Here is a 6,753-nt window from a genome sequence, read left to right as displayed (position 1 = left end):
TGACCCCTAATTTTTTTTTGTGCATTATTTTACTTGGAAGAAAAACTAACAATTAGCAAAATTTAAAAAAATTCTATAATGGCAAAAAAAAATTATCGAAAAAAATGTCATTTTTACATTTTTTAAAAATTTGCCATTATAGAATTTTTTTATATTTTGCCAATTGTTAGCTTTTCTTCCATGTAAAATAATGCACGAAAAAAAATTGGGGGTCACCGTGCTTGTTTTCCAACTATCCGAGGCAATTGGTCATTTTGGAGTGAGTTTTGTACACGTATGTCGCCATAGCAACGGACGATTTGTTACTAAAACTAATACGATTCAAAAGTAAAGACATCAAAATATATAAAACCCCGAATATCTCTGAAATAAATCATAAAAATGCGTTGTTTGAACGTGTCAAAGCGGAACGATGAAATTTTTGAAAACTGTATCGAGCCACCTTAAAAGACCCAAGGTGCGATTTTTCCCATCGGTTAGACCTTCATCGATCCACTAAACCTTATCAATCATACAGTGTACCTCCTCTGTTTAAGGACCAAATGTCATTTCCGTCACAGGTTTCCCACCAAGAATGAGTTTTCCAATTTTCCAGTCCCATATGAACTACTGCTTTTGAACATCCTGCAATTGAATCATTGTGGTTACTTGTTAGACCAAAATGGCTTCCCCGCTCAATTTCAGTCATATTAGTGGCCGCGATTTACCATTCTACGTCCGCTGGTCATGCGGAAAATACAATCCTATATTCACATATTCAATCTAATGTCGACGCGTTCATGCAATCCCATCCTGATGCACTTGTTCTGGTAACTATAATTACAAGAGTACTGGTTTTAACGTAAAATATATTCAGAGATCAACTGGACTTTTCCAGGTAATCAAAGTGCCCACTAGAGACAATGTAACCTTAGATTGGTGCTTAACTAACCATAAAGATAGCTTCTACGAGTCTATTCAATTTCCGCCTTTAGGAAACAGTGACCATAATATCAATATGGTGTTTTTAAATTCTCAAATATCCTCTGTAAATCCAGATAAAACTAAAGTATGGAAACGAGATCTGAGGGATAGTTCACTACGGCCCTTTGGCCGTTGGATAACATCCTTTGATTGGCCAGCCGTTTTTAATAACAATTCGTGTGATGCTAAATATGAAAAATTCAATGAGATAATGAGTGAAAAGATTGACATCTTACTCCCTTTAAAGAAAACTAAAGTAAGAAAATGCGATAAACCGTGGATGACTTCGTCAATAAAAGAATTGATTATTAAACGACAAAGAGCTTTCCATCATTATGGGAAAAATTCTAATGCATATAGACTTTAGCGAAATAAAGTCCAACGTTCGATTAAATCAGCACGATTTAAATACTATACCCTATCAGTGGAAAAACTTAAAATGTCTAATTATTATTTATTATTTAAAAATATTTTAGAACGGTAGCTCTTCAGGGCTCTTACGCACCTGATTTTCAAGAGGCCGTTCGTTTACAAGTTAAAAACACACTATACTATACAAATATATACAAATAAATTACCAGTTACTTAAGTAAGTACAATAGGCGTCGGAAATGTTTATCATTCTAGAGAATAGTGACCGAGAATTGATCTAAACTTCTGGCTACTCAAGCCTGGGTCTTTAGCCTCTGGGGGTAAATTATTCCAGGCCGAAGCAGCTGCATAGCTTATGCTTTTTTTCATGAAATTTGTATTAGGTTTGTCAAGGCTGAAATCTCGGTTGTTGCTACGGAGGTTATACCTTGAGTTTGTTTTAATATCAAACATATTCGTTGTGGTACTTGGCATTTTGTCATTCCTAATCTTGTGCGTAAAAATTAATTTCTTTCGTTTAAAGCGTTCTTTCAGGGGTTGCCAGTGAAGTTCTTTTAAAACATCTCGTGATCTCGTTTCGTATGTTTTACTAGTGATTACGCGTGCTGCTCTGTTTTGCAATTTTTGTAATTTATCAATTAAATAATCACTGCAATTGTCCCATACAAGGCTACAATAGTCGAAATGTGGTAGAATAATGGCATTGTAGACTTTTGTTAATGTTGTTTTTGGAACTAATTTTCTCATTCTCCGCAACGTGCCAATACCTTTTGAAATTTTTGTTTGAATGTTTTCGATTTGCCTTTCCCAAGTAAGGTGTTCGTCTATAACAACACCCAGAGTTTTAGAAAAACTTACTCGTTTGATTTTTGTTTCACCTACGTGGATTTCCGGTTCATTTGACATATTAGAGAGCTTTTGTCTAGATCCAATTACCATGTATTCGGTCTTCTCCTTATTCAGAGTGAGTTTGTTAGTCAATAGCCACTGGTGTATGTTCTCTAGGTCGTGATTTAGGGAATCCTGAATTTCCATTGCCGATTTGCCTTGTGTTGAAATGTTTGTATCATCAGCAAACATGCTAACAGTCGATGTTGACAAGCAATTTGGAAGATCGTTTATGTACAATAGAAATAGTAATGGTCCGAGGTTTGAACCCTGCGGTACACCACATTTAACGATTCTTTTGTCAGATAATATTTGATTAACTTTACAAATTTGAGTCCTATTTGAGAGATAAGACTGGAACCAATTTAAATGATTTTTCTCTTATTCCATAGTGGAAGAGTTTCCTTAGCAAAATACTATGGTCAACACAGTCAAATGCCTTTTTTAGGTCAAGGAAGATAACACCGTTCAAACTTCCCTTATCCATGTTGACAAACCATTGATTTGTTATATTAAGGAGAGAGGTCTGAGTGCAGTGTGATTTTCTAAAACCAGATTGTTGTTGTACTAGTATATCATTCTTTTCTAGATAAGTTTCCAGCTGTTGAGTGATAAGTTTTTCGAATATTTTTGCAACGTTAGATAAAATTGAAATTGGTCTGTAGTTACTGCAATCGGTCTTGCATCCCGATTTATGTATTGGTGTGATTATTGCCGTTTTAAAATCATTTGGAAATATGCCTGTATTTATAGACGTGTTGAATATTAGTGTGAGTGAATGTGCTATTATATCAGCTGAGTCTTTTAAAAGTTTGTTAGATATTCTATCATATCCTGATGATTTAGAAACATCGATAGATGATAGGATTTTGTGAACGTCTATTACAGTAACATTTTTTATCTGGAATTGCGAGTTACAGTTGGAGAGGTATGACTCAGGCAATTTTGAAGCTTGTTCCAGATTATTAGCTAAGTTGGTTCCAATTTCGTTGAAATAAGTATTGAAGGTGTTTGATATGGATGGAGCATCTGTAAAACTTTGGTTTTCGTGCTTAACTTCAGAAATAATGGTCGTTTTTGTATTTTTATTAGTAAGTTTATTGATTGTTTTCCACATCTGTTTTGGTTGGTTTTCGCAGTTGTTTAGGGTGTTTGTAAAATAGTTGGTTTTAGTTCTCTTTATCAAAATGTTAAGCTCATTTCGTGCTTTTCTAAAAGCATCATGGATTTGTTTTGATCCAGTTTTCACTGATTTTCTTTTCAAAAAGTCCCTACGATGCATCAAGTTTTTAATCTCCCTGGTAATCCATGGGGCATGTTCACTTCTTACTTTCCTAGTGATCGGTGGTGCATGCCTGTCAGCTACTGTAACATATATATCTTTCCATTCATCCCACATTTCATCCGGGTTATTCGTTACTGAGATTGTTTGCAAATGAATTGCTAATTCTTGTTTGAATTCGTCAACGTTGTAGTTTTTAAATTGCCTTGTTTTAATTATTTTTGGCGCTTTTCGTTGTATTGAGATTTTTCTTTGAATAAATATGAGACTATGGTCGCTAATCCCTATGTGGTCTACACCAGTATTCATGATTATTTCTGGTTTGTTTGTAAAAGCTAGGTCAATTTGTGTTTTAGATGTCTCAGTTACTCGTGTAGGTTCGTTAATTAATTGTTCAAATTGTAGAGTTTTTGTGAGTTCGGCAAGTTTCTTTGTCTGGGAACTGGCATTGTTGTTTACAATTTGAGACCAGTCACAGTTGAAATCTCCAATTAATATTACTTCTTTGTTTTCATTGTCCATTTTCTTAACGAGGTCTTCATATATATTAAAGATTTCTATCATAGAGTCAGGTGGTCTATACCAACAATTTATCAAAAAGGGTTTCGATTTAGGTTTAGAGATCTCAATTGTGATCGTTTCAAGTTCGTTAGACATCAGCTCTTTTCTTATGCTATAATTTATATGAGTTCTTAAGTAAATAGCAACTCCCCCCCCATTTCGGTTCCTGTCTTTACGTACAATTTCGTACCCACTTATTCCGACTTCATGATTCGGAACCGTAGCATCAAGCCGAGTTTCGTTAATACAAATGACATCAAATTGTTGGTTTAAAAGATAAAGACGAAGTTGGTCTAGGTTTTTCACTAGACTTCTGATATTCAGAAGGGCAATAGTAAATCCTTTTAATTTAAATGGTTTAAGCTTATTAGCATTCGAATTTGGTTCGCAGTTGTGGACTTCAGTTTTACTATTCTCGATCACTTCCCTCCTTAAATTATGTTGATAGTTGCATTTGGAATCATTTTTGGTGTAGTGATTAAGCTCAGGGCGCGTATTATTAACTATAGTATTACGATTAGTTAAAGAAATATAATCTGCTGTATAATTCCTTTTGTTGTGAAATAGTCAAGTTTTAAAAAAATTGATATAGTTTTTTGCCAGTAAGGCTGTACCTTGCCTATTTAGGTGTAAACCTGATCCATTAAGATGTCTAGTGTTTATATTGCTGTGATCAATAAAGTACCAATTTGATTCTTCGCAAAGATTCGATAACAATTTATTAGTTTCATGAATCTTAGTGTTTAACATCGGATCTTGTCGTTTTACAATTTCTGAAATAGCTATTTCGCAAGTAGGATTCCGTTTTACTATACCTTGACATAACGCCTTCGCTTCGGCTGCTAGCTCCTCTGGTTTCTTGTTCTGTATGTCGTTTGTACCAACATGTAAGATAATCGTATTGGGCTTTGTACGTAGCGTTGGTTGTACGTAATGCTCCATGTCCGCTATTTTGGCCCCTGGGAAGGTTTTAACTTGGATTTTTTTCCCAGCAGAACGCGAGAGTTTGGCTGGCTGCAGCATCTTTACCATAGAGTCTCCAAGGATAATGATTGGACTTTTTATTGACTTTGTGTTTGTTGCTTGTGTTTGAGGTTGAGTGTTGATGCCTGCCTGATTCCTATCAGTTATATCCGATTTACCATTTGAATTAATGCCTGGTTGCTCATCGTCGTCAATATTAAGAGCCTCATAGCGATTACTGAGTTGAATGTTTGCTCTCCCGGTCTCGGTTCTACGGCCTTGTCCTTGTTTTCGCGTCGAATTTAGTTTTATTTTGTTCTGTGCTTGAGACGGTTGTTGCTCAATATTAGTATCGGTATAGGGAGCTGCTTGAAGAAGTCTTATTGATGTAATTAGGCTAAGCCTTTCATTGTCAAGGTCCTTGATTTTTGTGTTCATATCCGAAGCTATAAGTGTTAAATTTTCAATCTTGTTCCGAAGAGTTTGGTTCTCGTCCTTTAACTCTTGATTTTCTCGTCTTAGCTCGTTTATTAACATGTGTTTGTCATCAACTTTTGTTCCAAGCACCTCTTGTTTCAGATCATTAACTTTCCTGTTTAATGTAGTGTTCAAATCATTGATTTTATTCTCCAAATAGTTAAAAACATCTTTAAATGCTTCGTCAACAAGTGGGAGGTTAGGGTCGTATGACTCGTTGCTAATTTCCGATTCATTAGTATTCAGGGTCGAAGCAACATAACCTTCGTCCTCGTGGCGACCTTGGTTCGATTTGTTTAGATTTAGTAGACTTTCGGATGCAACTAGGGCAGCTGATTTCATTTTATCCGTGACTTCATCTCTCTTTTTTCCATTTACGGTGACTGTTAGTGAATCGGGATACCACCGCAAGTCAATATCTTCGGATTTAAACTGCTTTGTAGTTCCTCCCGGACAACCCCAATCTCCGTCGGTTAAATTAAGTACTTCTTCTACAAATATCTGCAAATCTTCGTACGATCTTGTCCAGGTTAACTTGCCTTTTTTATTGAGTGCTACGCCATGCAAACAGCTAACTTTTCCTGACGAATTATTACTCATTATCAAATTTGATTATAGCTTTTGAACGGAGCTCCCAATTGCAGTGTGCACACGGTGCGAACACGTAATCCCTCGAGATGGTGGAAGGAAATTAAGTCACTAGGCGGTTTATCTTCCAAAAGATGTTGGTATCATCAATAACTCTGAGATGACGTCTCTAATTGTTACGAATTGGCCGAAGCCTTTAACAGTTTTCTTAGTGGTCTTACATCACATTTTGCTCCGCCTGGTCAGAACAACCAATCAAATCTTAGTGTACCAAATGATTACCTTATCGGCATTAACCAAGTGTATAAGGTACTTCGCAACATTAGAACTAATAAGAATCCTGGACCAGATATGTTACCAAATAAAATCTTGAAAACATTCGCATTCGCAAACACTCGCCCCAATTGTCAGAGATATCTACAATTCATCTATGATCCAGGGTGTATTTCCAACGAATCTCAAACTCTCAATTGTAATCCCGATTCCTAAAGTTCCAATACCTCATAGCGTGGAAGATGATTTGAGACCTATATCATTAACACCACAGATCTCTAAGGTAATGGAGGGGTTTACCCTGACCAAGCTATTTTCCGAAATTGAGAACAAACTAGATACAAGACAGTTTGCATTACCAGGAAAATCTACGACTCATGCGTTAA

This window comes from Dendronephthya gigantea, unplaced genomic scaffold, assembly GCF_004324835.1.
Source record: "Dendronephthya gigantea isolate DGI-Jeju-01 unplaced genomic scaffold, DenGig_1.0 000177F, whole genome shotgun sequence".
Classification (NCBI taxonomy): domain Eukaryota; kingdom Metazoa; phylum Cnidaria; class Anthozoa; order Malacalcyonacea; family Nephtheidae; genus Dendronephthya; species Dendronephthya gigantea.
This window is presented reverse-complemented; position numbering follows the sequence as displayed.